General features: G+C 37.9%; 1 long non-coding RNA gene across 2 annotated transcripts in view; it reads left to right on the top strand.

Moving 5' to 3' along the window:
* The first annotated feature begins 971 nt into the window (after positions 1-971).
* Positions 972-15,629, top strand: part of LOC139747707 (uncharacterized) — a 37,388-nt gene continuing 22,730 nt past the window's right edge. Inside the window, exons 1-4 of one of the 2 annotated variants that reach the window (XR_011712446.1) lie at positions 972-1,085; positions 1,271-1,466; positions 4,568-4,668; positions 7,900-8,063. This is a non-coding gene — a long non-coding RNA (uncharacterized lncRNA). The remainder of the gene's footprint in view (positions 1,086-1,270; positions 1,467-4,567; positions 4,669-7,899; positions 8,064-15,629) is intronic. The other variant, XR_011712445.1, reaches the window with a different exon arrangement.

A 15,629-nucleotide genomic window follows, 5' to 3' on the forward strand; every position in this document is an offset into this window, starting at 1 on the left:
GCAAAGAAACTTGTTGGTGGGCGATCGACTCCGCCTTCGCCGATGTGTCTGTTCATAAGGAGTGGAAACCGACCATACTGAAGGAGAAAGACCAGATAGACTGAATAAACTTTCTGGTGGAAAAGACATCCAAAGAAATCATCCACTTCCCCCTCTTAAGACTCCATTCTTACGATATTCTGAGACTCTTATCTACAACGAAGGCCTTTCCTCCTCCACCCCTTTCTGTAGCCAGAGAGAGAGAGAGAGAGAGAGAGAGAGAGAGAGAGAGAGAGAGAGAGAGAGAGAGAGAGAGAGAGAGAGAGAGAGAGAGAGAGAGAGAGAGAGAGAGTTACCCAGACACATTCCAAACTAACCCAAAGATAACCTTCCATAAACTCCAGATAGCGAACTAGCAGTAAATATTATATGTATACATATATACAAATTTGAACCATAAAACGAGTTAATGATAAATTCTGATATCACCGAAACGTTCAACATGGATATTTCGAGCCATTTTGGACGTGTTAAGAAAGATTTATCGTCTTGGAAAAATTCTCTGACACGACCTGTCGTTTTGTGTGTACAAATCCCCCTTTTGCTGTTTGCGTGCATTACACCCCTTGGAATTTGCGTGCACTCAGTCCCTTTGCCGTTTGCGTGCACCAACCAACATCTATATCATCTCATAAAGCAGTGCGCTCCACGTCCTCTGGCGTGCAACTTGGATTCCAATCCCTTAAAAGACAAGTGACGAACGACAAATTGAGACTTGGCGCCAGATATTCTTAAGAGGTTTTGTTGTCACAAACCTTTATTCCTTAAGCATCATGTTGAGTCAAGGGGCGTGAGCCTTCATACGTCAAGCCATAACTTATTTAGCCGATGTTTATACTGAGCCACATCAACAGAGTATTCATGCTTAACTTGGGATTCTAAACTCTAGTGCGGTGTCGTATGCTATTTCGTAAGTCCGAGATAACAAGAGAGCCAGTTTCACTGACGCCGCTGAGGATCTCAGACCAGATCGTCTACAGGGGGGTCACGGGTCGCTGTTAATTGCCGGTGGCGGAAGAGTTTTTATCTACCTACATACGGCCCAGGTCAGTGACTTATTATGGCTTACACGCCTTCTGTATTATAACCCTCCCATAATCCCTTATCTCTTTTTTTTTTCCTCCTCTCTCTCTCCCGCCTCTCCTCCTACGCTCTCTCACTCACGCAACATTTCTTCAATCTTACATACACGTCACAGCAAAATTCCCCCATATCATATCTCTCTGGACAGAGGACCTCGTTGGTGCACGTTCAGAACACGACCAGGTTGAAGCCAAACTTCAAGGTATCGAACAAAGACAAAGGACCTCGTTGGTGCACGTTCAGAACACGACCAGGCTGAAGCCAAACTTCAAGGTATCGAACAAAGACAAAGGACCTCGTTGGTGCAGGTTCAGAACACGACCAGGCTGAAGCCAAACTTCAAGGTATCGAACAAAATTCAAAGACCGATCATAACATGAGAAAGGTAAAGAAGTTTTGTTTTTCTGTATTGCTCCGTTTAACTTAACTCCGTTTCCTCGGTACCAGATCTAACATTTCTTTCTCTGTGTGTCACTGTTATAATGTTAGTCTGGTACATGATTATCAGATGGTTTTTGCAAAATAAGAATTTCAGGCTTGAGAAATGTTTTCCTTATCAATACAGATTTTCAGTGATAGCAGAAATGTACCAGGAAATGCTATGTATCCCGAAGAATACTGTTGTATTCGTAGAAACGTAGTGAAATGGCATTTTCTGGTAGTCTGGATAACAGAAATTGTTATGTGATAATAAAACGTACACTCTGATAACCTGATCACACCGCTGGATTGCGTAGGGCTAAAGGTAACATTGCTTATCCGAAAACTAATTTTGAGGAAGGGGAGTCATGATGGAAATTGGCAGTGCTGTGTCGTCTATCGTGAAATGATATTTCAATCCATCTTGTGTTTACATATCGAAGTGTACACAGTGTTCAAAAGACACGAATTGAAGGTCACAGAACACAAGGTGGCTTGAGGCAAATCGATCACGTACAGGTCTGTTGTATAAGAGAGGGTGACATGAGGAGCCAAGGAGGTTTAGAAGTTGGGGCTTACAGTGATACTAGCATCACTAACAGGATCAGATGGGGGGTCGAGGTACATTCGAATACAAAGTTTAGAACATAGAGAGACTCTAACACAAACTTAGCGCGTGAGATAATGCTCAGTGCGTTGCCTGATACTTAAAGCTAAACAGGGTATAAGTTTCGGAGGAGCAAACTTTGAATATCACTGAGAGAAACGGGGAGAGGGGGATTGGTTATCGTCCACATCACCAATAACAATGGGATAATCGCCGATCTAATCACAATGGATGGGATAATGTTTTCAAGAGGGGGGGAAACGTCCCTTACAGTATCAGTGGTGGATCCGACACCTGGAAACCTTAGGGCTCATGACTTTCTGCAAGTTGTTCGGAAAGTTACCTTGAACATAAGCGCATTCTGGAACCCCATCACATACGACCCCTGTACATTTAGTGTTCAATTCAGCCTTGTTTTCCTCAAGTATAATCATGTTGTTATGGTATAATCATCAGGTCGTTTAAGCATCCCGTGATGACGGTTCAGCCCCCATGGGAAATTATAGTATGGTCACTGCGAACTACAGATCAAGTGAAATTACATTACACCAAGCCTGATGGGAGGGGATACTTACTTAGTGCTTTGGAGTGTAGTAACAAGGGACCTGGCGTGTCCTGGGGATGGTACATGTCCCTACAAGTTGGACTATGGAGTTACCCGTCGCTTGGTGCTGTCAACATGTGGTAGTTCCAAAGGTGAATGGTAAACACAGAGGCACAAAGGATAAATTTCGTTTGTCAAAGGAATCTTAATTTGAATCCAATGGCATTGATTGTTTCCTACTATTGTTGATAATTGAGAACGTACACTAAACCCTCCATATATATATATATATATATATATATATATATATATATATATATATATATATATATATATATATCCCACGTGAACGAGGTAGCGCCTAGAACAGATCACCATATTTTAGCCAAGAATAAATCCTCGTTTTTTTTGAGTCCGTCCTCTGTTCCATCACTTGGTAAATAATACAGGAGGGAAGGACTTCCAACCTCTGCCCCCCCGCCACTCTTACTCGCCTTTTATGATACACAGGGAATGTGTGGGTAGTATTCTTTTCCCCCTATGTAATCCCTGGGGATAGGGGAGGAAGAATACTGTCCAGTATACCCTCCGTGTCGAAGCTGACTAAGAGGGGTGGAAGAAGGGGGCTGGTAATCTCCTCCCTCTTTCTTTCTCTTGTATTGTTCTCTGAAGTATGAAACAGAGGAATATTTCCTCTAAGGCTGTGATCTATCATGTTATAGATGGGGGTTGTATTACGATGGTTAGAAAATTTGCTGGCTGGTCGTAAACAAAGAGTAGTGGTTAATGGTCTAGCCTCAGAATGGTTAGACGTAACAAGTGGTGTGCCACAAGGATCTGTCTTGGGACCGGTTCTCTTTCTCATATACATTAACGATGTCGATAGTGGGCTTCACTGTACGATCTCTAAATTCGTGGCTGATACCAAGTGGGGTAATATATCTACAACAGAAACAGAACGTTTGTGGCTTTACACTGAGCTAGAGAAACTGATAAATGATAATCGATAAATGCTTCGCTTCACGCAGTTTTTTTTTTCAATGTTGAAGGTTCCAGTCACGGAGAAAAGTGCACATCAAAGCTAGGCCTTCATTGAAATATAGAGAGGATCATGAAGTGGAAAAAAGAAAAGAAAGGACAAAGGAAAGTATTCTAATCATTTTGAAATATGCCAGGTCATAGTTACTGGAAAAGACATGAGAAGATGAAGGGTTCCAAAGCTTCGATGTGTAAGGAAAGAAGCAGGAATCAAAACAACTCACCCTTGAGTTGTTTGAAAAACGAAAATGTTTTTTTTTCTCCTAAATTATAATTCCACAAGTTTCTGTTGTTTTTCACTCGTACAAAACAGCCTCATTAGGTCCCCGCGGTCTGTTTTTAATAAATTCAAGTTGTATTTTTTCTTGACGCTCCCACGCTCTCGTGGGAAACAGATTTACAGTCCTCATCAATTGCCGTCGCTATCCAAGAACGTTCATTTGTAATCTATAACTTCATGATATATTTATCCTCCCATGACGAATAATTTTAACTTCCACTGCTATAACACTGGAGATACCCAGCCTCTGCTCATACATGGCTCTTAACAGATTCTTGGACGAATTGCCTGGAATCATGGAAATACCACTTGCTATCCTTCCAGCAACGTGTCATTATTTCACTTCACTCCTTTCCAGATCCTTGTCACAGTTCTAACTCTTGAAACACGCATTTCATCGTCGATTACCAATCATTTACCACCTAATGTACCTCATGTCTGTTGCTGCATTAACTGGAATGAGAGAGAGTTGGTTATTTGGTAGTTGTCGTAATCACACATAACTGCTACGGCAACTGTTTAATTGGCTGTTGTCTTACTGACTGACCCTCCCCAGGTAGAGGGTGTGGCAGCCATGGGTCGTCGAGTGGTGGGGAAGGCGGCGCTGAAGGTGCTGATGGTGCTGACAGCGTTCACCCAAACTCACAGTCAACGGTGGTAAGTCGTGAGAATGGTTTGTGGTGAGGGCCACAGAGCCACGGCGCCTCCTCGCGAGGAGGAGGGAGGAGGAGGAGGGAGCGCGGAGGAGCGGTGGTAGAGTGGGAGGGATCTACGGTGAGTGTCGTCGATTTCCCGCAAGTGACTTAGGAGCTGAAGGAAAGAAACGCACGAATATCTGAATATTCGGGGAAAAAGAATCGCATGAATATCTGAATATTCGGGGAAAAACACGCGCGAGTTCAGAATACTTATCGTAAAAGTATTTCAAATTCCAAATCAGGATGAGTACTCTTGCGCTCATGAATGATAGATGTAGACTCATTCATGTCGACTGGTGATGGAAGATGAAAAAAAAAAAAGAAGAAGAAGAAGGCATTCTTGGTATTCATGACTGCATGAAAGAGAGAAACTTTGGCGTATTTGCAACACATAACTTCTCGTTGAGCAGCACATGAATTATAATCATCCAGGAGAGAGAGAGAGAGAGAGAGAGAGAGAGAGAGAGAGAGAGAGAGAGAGAGAGAGAGAGAGAGAGAAAGAGAGAGAGAGAGAGAGAGAGAGAGAGAGAGAGAGAGAGAGAGAGAGAGAGAGAGAGAGAGAGAGAGAGAGAGAGAGAGAGTTGTAATGGTGAAACTCAGAGCTGGGAGAGGGAAGTGGTACAAGAAAATAAAACAAAGCAGACCCAACGAGAAAGAGCCTTAAAAAACAACAACAAAAGAACAAGAAATCCCACATGGAATAGTTTTACAAGATTTAGGGGATTCGTAAAGGGTTTCAAGGCCGGGGGGGTCGACGTATCCTTTGACAGATGTATCCAGCGAGAGCTGAGCCTGGAATCCATGAAGGACAAAGACGCGCGCGCGCAAAAAAAAAAAAAAAACCCTGGATACATAATGCTGTCAACTCAGAGGACCAAAACTCTGCAACGGTCGGGTTGGCTGTGACATTTCCAGCCAAACTCATTCTGGAATCCTCTTTAAATTTTGTCCCTAAAAAAAGTCGTAATTTCAACTCGCAAAGGAGTTTCAAATTGTTCCATAAAGTAATATCTCTGCTCTACTGGGGAAGCAGACCAATTCACCCATTAATGCCTCTGTTTCACTGACGCGACAGCGTGCAAAATCATTACGCCCACAGCTAAAACAAATTCGTCCAAGCTGTACAGAACGAGGAATTTTTGCCCCTCCTCCTCTTCCCAATTCCTTTATCCGCCCCTTGACTTTCAACATCGGTAACAAACTCACATTCTTACCATCATAGCAGTGTAATCTTTTTTCTTCCACCCCCCCCCCCCCTTTTTTCCCCCAGACATTTCAGTGTCACTTGCCGAGCTGAGTGCTGCAGTAATTGCAGATGCAATCACTCTCGAAAATGCAGACATTCGGAAGCCACAGTGTTGTCTCATGCCAGGTTGGAGGGGAATGAGGAGACTAATTCCACCGTTCTACTTGAAGTCAGTGTAGTTCCCTGACTGTCTGCACTACGGACGGCAAGCGATACGTCGTTAAGGTGCATTCACGGGCCGCCCAGGGTCGAGCGCTTACGTTCGAATCCTTGTTGCGGTAATCGGTCCACAGTTCACCCAACTGTTCATCCACCCTGAGGGGTTGGTCGATATAATGGTTGCCTGACTCAGGCTGGTTCTGTATATATATATATATATATATATATATATATATATATATATATATATATATATATATATATATATATATATATATATATATATATATATATATACATATATATATATTGGTTCTCAGTGAATGTAGGTTTGCGGCAGGGGTGTGTGATGTCTCCATGGTTGTTTAATTTGTTTATGGATGGGGTTGTTAGGGAGGTGAATGCAAGAGTTTTGGAAAGAGGGGCAAGTATGAAGTCTGTTGGGGATGAGAGAGCTTGGGAAGTGAGTCAGTTGTTGTTCGCTGATGATACAGCGCTGGTGGCTGATTCATGTGAGAAACTGCATAAGCTGGTGACTGAGTTTGGTAAAGTGTGTGAGAGAAGAAAGTTAAGAGTAAATGTGAATAAGAGCAAGGTTATTAGGTACAGTAGGGTTGAGGGTCAAGTCAATTGGGAGGTAAGTTTGAATGGAGAAAAACTGGAGGAAGTAAAGTGTTTTAGATATCTGGGAGTGGATCTGGCAGCGGATGGAACCATGGAAGCGGAAGTGGATCATAGGGTGGGGGAGGGGGTGAAATTCCTGGGAGCCTTGAAGAATGTGTGGAAGTCGAGAACATTAACTCGGAAAGCAAAAATGGGTATGTTTGAAGGAATAGTGGTTCCAACAATGTTGTATGGTTGCGAGGCGTGGGCTATGGATAGAGTTGTGCGCAGGAGGATGGATGTGCTGGAAATGAGATGTTTGAGGACAATGTGTGGTGTGAGGTGGTTTGATCGAGTAAGTAACGTAAGGGTAAGAGAGATGTGTGGAAATAAAAAGAGCGTGGTTGAGAGAGCAGAAGAGGGTGTTTTGAAATGGTTTGGGCACATGGAGAGAATGAGTGAGGAAAGATTGACCAAGAGGATATATGTGTCGGAGGTGGAGGGAACGAGGAGAAGTGGGAGACCAAATTGGAGGTGGAAAGATGGTGTGAAAAAGATTTTGTGTGATCGGGGCCTGAACATGCAGGAGGGTGAAAGGAGGGCAAGGAATAGAGTGAATTGGATCGATGTGGTATACCGGGGTTGCTGTGCTGTCAGTGGATTGAATCAGGGCATGTGAAGCGTCTGGGGTAAACCATGGAAAGCTGTGTAGGTATGTATAATTGCGTGTGTGGACGTATGTATATACATGTGTATGGGGGTGGGTTGGACCTTTTCTTTCGTCTGTTTCCTTGCGCTACCTCGCAAACGCGGGAGACAGCGACAAAGCAAAAAAAAAAAAAAAAAAAAAATATATATATATATATATATATATATATATATATATATATATATATATATATATATATATATATATATATGTACGTATGTGCTGTCTTAGCTAACATAAAGAAACAATGATTAATACGAGGTCGAATGCTTGGGCTGTGCTCTCAAAACATGTTATTGACGAGTGTGTATGGAATGTTGTATGTAACACACTGATGCATATCGTCAGTATAGGGGAGCAAAGAGCAACTAGGATCACTTAAAAGTGGGACATCACAATGCTTGAATATACCAACATTTCTTCCCCATGCTTCACCTGTATTATTCCTATGTCCCCCTCTCCCCCTCTACTAGGAGTCGGCAAACCCACCATACCGAAGATGACTACGAATCCAGAAGCTATATGTCAGCTGGTGTGGAGCAAGGCCTCAATGGAGGTCTACCCAGCGGTGTGTCAAGTGTCGAGAACTATGGAAGAAAGACGCGTAGTTCACTCGCCAACACTATCCCTTCAATAAGTAAGTAAACTTCCACGTTATTCGTTATCATAAAGAGACTATGTTATCATTGGTGGGTTCTATAATGGAGCGGGATATCTCGTCACTGGTTGTATCTTTTTGTCTATGGGTTGGTGGCTTCAGTCATGGACCTAACTATAGACTGTGTTATGAAGGAGGAAAAGAAGAGACGAGGGGAAGTATTTACGAATTTTGGAGGAAATGCATAAAAAAAACCTGTCTTTTTTTTATGTGTCTGGTCATAGATATTGGGGAAGATATGAGAGGGTGGAGAGTTCCAAAGCTTCGAGTTGGAAGAGAAGAAACAGTTGTCAAAACGGCCCACCCTTGCGTTGTAACGGGAAACCTGTCCTTAACTGTCGTATCCTATTGACTTTTGTAGTTAGACATGCAGGATCCCCAGGTATAAAGGAATTTCTTCAATACATAGAATAATGATTTCAGAAGGAACGGAGCACGAGACACAAGTTCGAATAAGTTTCGAGTGGGATTATGACAAATTCGTTGGGGTTAAACACGCTGTGCCGCAGGGTTTGATCTTGGAACCGTTACTCTTCGTGATCCATGTGAATAATTTGCCAAATGCGTCGGTCTTAAGTCTACATATCGATTAAGATGCTACGGTGATGAGGTGAATAAGAAAATGAAAAAAAAAAAACGATCAAAACGAACATATCTCTCTTAATTCGAATTCGTATTGGTGTATCGTCAGGGTATAGCATTGGATAATATTTGGCTCAGATTTTCAACTTCTACAGATTTTAATGAAAATCTGGATATAAGTGCAGTTCTATATGGTGATTAAGGATATCGAGTCAAAAGACTGCATTTCGTAAAATTAAGCGCGTAATTATATAATATTGATTATAATTATATTAACATGATAATTACTCGACTAATTAGAGTAATTACAGGAATCTTAAGGTTTTGACCACAGATTCTTATTCAGCAGAGGTAAAAGCATTTATGTTGAAATTTTGAGGAAAATCTATTTTTTCAAAAAAATCAAGAAAAATCCAAGGCTGGGATAATATTTGGCTCAGATTTTCAACTTGTTCAGATTTTAATGAAAATCTGGGTATAAGTGCAATTCTATATGGTGATTAAGGATATCGAATCAAAAGACTGCATTTCGTAAAATTAAGCGCTTAATTACATACTTAACCTTAATTATAATAATATTAATATCCTAATTACTCAATAATTACACAAATATTAAGGTTTTGACCACAGATTCTTATTCAGCATATGTAAAAGCATCTATGCTGAAACTTTGAGGAAAATCTATTTTTTCAAAAAAATCAAGAAAATTTGAGGAAAATCTATTTTTTCAAACAAATTTGGCTCAGATTTTCAACTTATGTAGATTTTAATGAAAATCTGGATATAAGTGCAATTCTATATGGTGATTAAGGATATCGAGTCAAAAGACTGCATTTCGTAAAATTAATCGCGTAATTACATACTTAATATTAATTATAATTATATTGACATGCTAATTTCTCGACTAATTAGACTAATTACAGTAATATTAAGGTTTTGACCACAGATTGTTATTCAGCAGAGGTAAAAGCATCTATGTTGAAATTTTGAAGAAAATCTATTTTTTTCAAAAAAATCAAGAAAAATCCCAGGCTATAGCCTTGGATAATATTTGGCTCAGATTTTCAACTTGTTCAGATTTTAATGAAAAACTGGGTATAAGTGAAATTCTATATGGTGATTAAGGAAATCGAGTGGAAAGACTGCATTTCGTAAAGTTAAGCACTTAATTACATACTTAACCTTAATAATTATATTAATATCCTAATTACTCGACTAATTACACAAATTTTAAGGTTTTGACCACAGATTTTTATTCAGCAGATGCAAAAGCATCTATGCTGAAATTTTGAGTTAAATCTATTTTTTCAAAAAAATCAAGACAAACCCCATTGGATAATATTTGGCTCAGATTTTCAACTTCTACAGATTTTAATGAAAATCTGGATATAAGTTCAATTCTATATGGTGATTATGGATATCGAGTCAAAAAACCTTCATTTCGTAAAATTAAGCGCGTAATTAGATAATATTAGTTATAATAATATCAGTATGCTAATTACTCGACTAATTAGAGTAAATACAGGAATCTTAAGGTTTTGACCACAGATTCTTATTCAGCAGAGGTAAAAGCATCAATGTTCAAATTTTGAGGAAAATCTATTTTTTCAAAAAAATCAAGAAAAATCCAAGGCTATAGCCTAGGATAATATTTGGCTCAGATTTTCAACTTGTGTAGATTTTAATGAAAATCTGGGTATAAGTGCAATTCTATATGGTGATTAAGGATATCGGATCAAAAGACTGCATTTCGTAAAATTAAACGCTTAATTACATACTTAACCTTAATTATTGTTACATTGATATCCTAATTACTCGACTAATTACAGAAATTTTAAGGTTTTGACCACAGATTCTTATTCAGCAGAGGTAAAAGCATCTAAGTTGAAAATTTGAGGAAAATCTATTTTTTCAAAAAAATCAAAAAAAATCCCAGGATAATATTTGGCTCAGATTTTCAACTTGTTCAGATTTTAATGAAAATATTGGTATAAGTGCAATTCTATATGGTGATTAAGGAAATCGAGTGGAAAGACTACATTTCGTAAAGTTAAGCACTTAATTACATACTTAACCTTAATTATAATTATATTAATGTCCTAATTACTCAATAATTACACAAATATTAAGGTTTTGACCACAGATTCCTATTCATCATATGTAAAAGCATCTATGCTGAAACTTTGAGGAAAATCTATTTTTTCAAAAAAATCAAGAAAAATCCCAGGCTATAGCCTAGGATAATATTTGGCTCAGATTTTCAACTTTTTCAGATTTTAATGAAAATCTGGGTATAAGTGCAATTCTATATGGTGATTAAGGAAATCGAGTGGAAAGACTACATTTCGTAAAGTTAAGCACTTAATTACATACTTAACCTTTATTATAATTATATTAATATCCTAATTACTCAATAATTACACAAATTTTAAGGTTTTGACCAGAGATTCTTATTCAGCAGAGGTAAAAGCATCTATGTTGAAACTTTGAGGAAAATCTATTTTTCAAAAAATTCAAGAAAATATAGCCTTGGATAATATTTGGCTCAGATTTTCAACTTGTGCAGATTTTAATGAAAATCTGGGTATAAGTGTAATTCTATATGGTGATTAAGGATATCGAGTCAAAAGACTGCATTTCGTAAAGTTAAGCGCTTAATTGCATACATAACCTTAATAATTATATTAATATCCTAATTACTCGACTAATTACACAAATGTTAAGGTTTTGACCACAGATTTTTATTCAGCAGATGTAAAAGCATATATGCTGAAATTTTGAGTTAAATCTATTATTTCAAAAAAATCAAGACAAACGTTTCCCCGGCTATAGCATTGGATAATATTTGGCTCAGATTTTCAACTTCTACAGATTTTAATGAAAATCTGGATATAAGTTCAATTCTTTATGGTGATTATGGATATCGAGTCAAAAACATTTATTTCTTAAAATTAAGCGCGTAATTAGATAATATTAGTTATAATTATATCAGTATGCTAATTACTCGACTAATTAGAGTAATTACAGGAATCTTAAGGTTTTGACCACAGATTCTTATTCAGCATAGGTAAAAGAATCAATGTTCAAATTTTGAGGAAAATCTATTTTTTCAAAAAAATCAAGAAAAATCCAAGGCTATAGCCTTGGATAATATTTGGCTCAGATTTTAAACTTGTGTAGATTTTAATGAAAATCTGGGTATAAGTGCAATTCTATATGGTGATTAAGGATATCGAATCAAAAGAATGCATTTCGTAAAATGAAGCGCTTAATTACATACTTAACCTTAATTATAATTATATTAATATCCTAATTACTCGACTAATTACACAAATTTTAAGGTTTTGACCACAGATTCTTATTCAGCAGATGTAAAACCATTTACGGTGAAACTTTGAGGAAAATCTTTTTTTTCAAAAAAATCAAGAAAAATTTAAGGATAATATATGGCTCAGATTTTCAACTTGTTCAGATTTTAATGAAAATCTGGTTATAAACGCAATTGTATATGGTTATTAAGGATATCGAATCAAAAGACTGCATTTCGTAAAATTAAGCGCGTAATTACATACTTAATATTAATTATAATTATATTAACATGCTAATTACTCGACTAAGTAGACTAATTACAGGAATCTAAAGGTTTTGACCACAGATTCTTAATCAGAAGAGGTAAAAGCATCTATGTTGAAATTTTGAGCAAAATCTATTTTTTCAAAAAAATCAAGAAAAATCCAAGGCTATAGCCTTGGATAATATTTGGCTCAGATTTTCAACTTGTGCAGATTTTAATGAAAATCTGGGTATAAGTGCAATTCTATATGGTGATTAAGGATATCGAGTTAAAAGAATGCGTTTCGTAAAGTTAAGCACTTAATTGCATATTTAACCTTAATAATAATTATATTAATATCCTAATCACTCGACTAATTACGCAAAATTTAAGGTTTTGACCACAGATTCTTATTCAGCAGATGTAAAAGCATCTATGCTGAAACTTTGAGGAAAATCTATTTTTTCAAAAAAATCAAGAAAAATTTAAGGATAATATATGGCTCAGATTTTCAACTTGTTCAGATTGTAATGAAAATCTGGTTATAAGCGCAATTGTATATGGTGATTAAGGATATCGAATCAAAAGACTGCATTTCGTAAAATTAAGCGCGTAATTACATACTTAATATTAATTATAATTATATTAACATGCTAATTACTGGACTAATTAGACTAATTACAGGAATCTAAAGGTTTTGACCACAGATTCTTATTCAGCATAGGTAAAATCATCAAAGTTCAAATTTTGAGGAAAATCTATTTTTTCAAACAAATTTGGCTCAGATTTTCAACTTATGTAGATTTTAATGAAAATCTGGATATAAGTGCAATTCTATATGGTGATTAAGGATATCGAGTCAAAAGACTGCATTTCGTAAAATTAATCGCGTAATTACATACTTAATATTAATTATAATTATATTGACATGCTAATTTCTCGACTAATTAGACTAATTACAGTAATATTAAGGTTTTGACCACAGATTCTTATTCAGCAGAGGTAAAAGCATCTATGTTGAAATTTTGAAGAAAATCTATTTTTTCAAAAAAATCAAGAAAAATCCCAGGCTATAGCCTTGGATAATATTTGGCTCAGATTTTCAACTTGTTCAGATTTTAATGAAAAACTGGGTATAAGTGAAATTCTATATGGTGATTAAGGAAATCGAGTGGAAAGACTGCATTTCGTAAAGTTAAGCACTTAATTACATACTTAACCTTAATTATAATTATATTAATATTCTAATTGCTCGAATAATTACACAAATTTTAAGGTTTTGACCACATATTCTTATTCAGAAGAGGTAAAAGCATTTATGTTGAAATTTTTAGGAAAATCTATTTTTTCAAAAAAATCAAGAAAAAGCCTTGGATAATATTTTGCTCAGATTTTCAATTTGTTCAGATTTTAATGAAAATCTGGGTATAAATGCAATTCTGTATGGTGATTAAGGAAATCGAGTGGAAAGACTACATTTCGTAAAGTTAAGCACTTAATTACATTTTTTTTTTTTTTTCTTTTTTATACCTCGTCGCTGTCTCCCGCGTTTGCGAGGTAGCGCAAGGAAACAGACGAAAGAAATGGCCCAACCCCCCCCATACACATGTACATACATACGTCCACACACGCAAATATACATACCTACACAGCTTTCCATGGTTTACCCCGGACGCTTCACATGCCTTGATTCAATCCACTGACAGCACGTCAACCCCTGTATACCACATCGCTCCAATTCACTCTATTCCTTGCCCTCCTTTCACCCTCCTGCATGTTCAGGCCCCGATCACACAAAATCCTTTTCACTCCATCTTTCCACCTCCAATTTGGTCTCCCTCTTCTCCTCGTTCCCTCCACCTCCGACACATATATCCTCTTGGTCAATCTTTCCTCACTCATTCTCTCCATGTGCCCAAACCACTTCAAAACACCCTCTTCTGCTCTCTCAACTACGCTCTTTTTATTTCCACACATCTCTCTTACCCTTACGTTACTTACTCGATCAAACCACCTCACACCACACATTGTCCTCAAACATCTCATTTCCAGCACATCCATCCTCCTGCGCACAACTCTATCCATAGCCCACGCCTCGCAACCATACAACATTGTTGGAACCACTATTCCTTCAAACATACCCATTTTTGCTTTCCGGGATAATGTTCTCGACTTCCACACATTTTTCAAGGCTCCCAAAATTTTTGCCCCCTCCCCCACCCTATGATCCACTTCCGCTTCCATGGTTCCATCCGCTGACAGATCCACTCCCAGATATCTAAAACACTTCACTTCCTCCAGTTTTTCTCCATTCAAACTCACCTCCCAATTGACTTGACCCTCAACCCTACTGTACCTAATAACCTTGCTCTTATTCACATTTACTCTTAACTTTCTTCTTCCACACACTTTACCAAACTCCGTCACCAGCTTCTGCAGTTTCTCACATGAATCCGCCACCAGCGCTGTATCATCAGCGAACAACAACTGACTCACATCCCAAGCTCTCTCATCCCCAACAGACTTCATACTTGCCCCTCTTTCCAAGACTCTTGCATTTACCTCCCTAACAACCCCATCCATAAACAAATTAAACAACCATGGAGACATCACACACCCCTGCCGCAAACCTACATTCACTGAGAACCAATCACTTTCCTCTCTTCCTACACGTACACATGCCTTACATCCTCGATAAAAACTTTTCACTGCTTCTAACAACTTGCCTCCCACACCATATATTCTTAATACCTTCCACAGAGCATCTCTATCAACTCTATCATATGCCTTCTCCAGATCCATAAATGCTACATACAAATCCATTTGCTTTTCTAAGTATTTCTCACATACATTCTTCAAAGCAAACACCTGATCCACACATCCTCTACCACTTCTGAAACCACACTGCTCTTCCCCAATCTGATGCTCTGTACATGCCTTCACCCTCTCAATCAATACCCTCCCATATAATTTACCAGGAATACTCAACAAACTTATACCTCTGTAATTTGAGCACTCACTCTTATCCCCTTTGCCTTTGTACAATGGCACTATGCACGCATTCCGCCAATCCTCAGGCACCTCACCATGAGTCATACATACATTAAATAACCTTACCAACCAGTCAACAATACAGTCACCCCCTTTTTTTATAAATTCCACTGCAATACCATCCAAACCTGCTGCCTTGCCGGCTTTCATCTTCCGCAAAGCTTTTACTACCTCTTCTCTGTTTACCAAATCATTACATACTTAACCTTAATTAGGATTATATTAATATCCTAATTACTCAATAATTACACAAATATTAAGTATTTAAACACAGATTCTTATTCAGCATATGCAAAAGCATCTATGCTGAAACTTTGAGGAAAATCTATTTTTTTCAAAAAAATCAAGAAAAATCCAAG

This window comes from Panulirus ornatus, chromosome 5, assembly GCF_036320965.1.
Source record: "Panulirus ornatus isolate Po-2019 chromosome 5, ASM3632096v1, whole genome shotgun sequence".
NCBI lineage: Eukaryota > Metazoa > Arthropoda > Malacostraca > Decapoda > Palinuridae > Panulirus > Panulirus ornatus.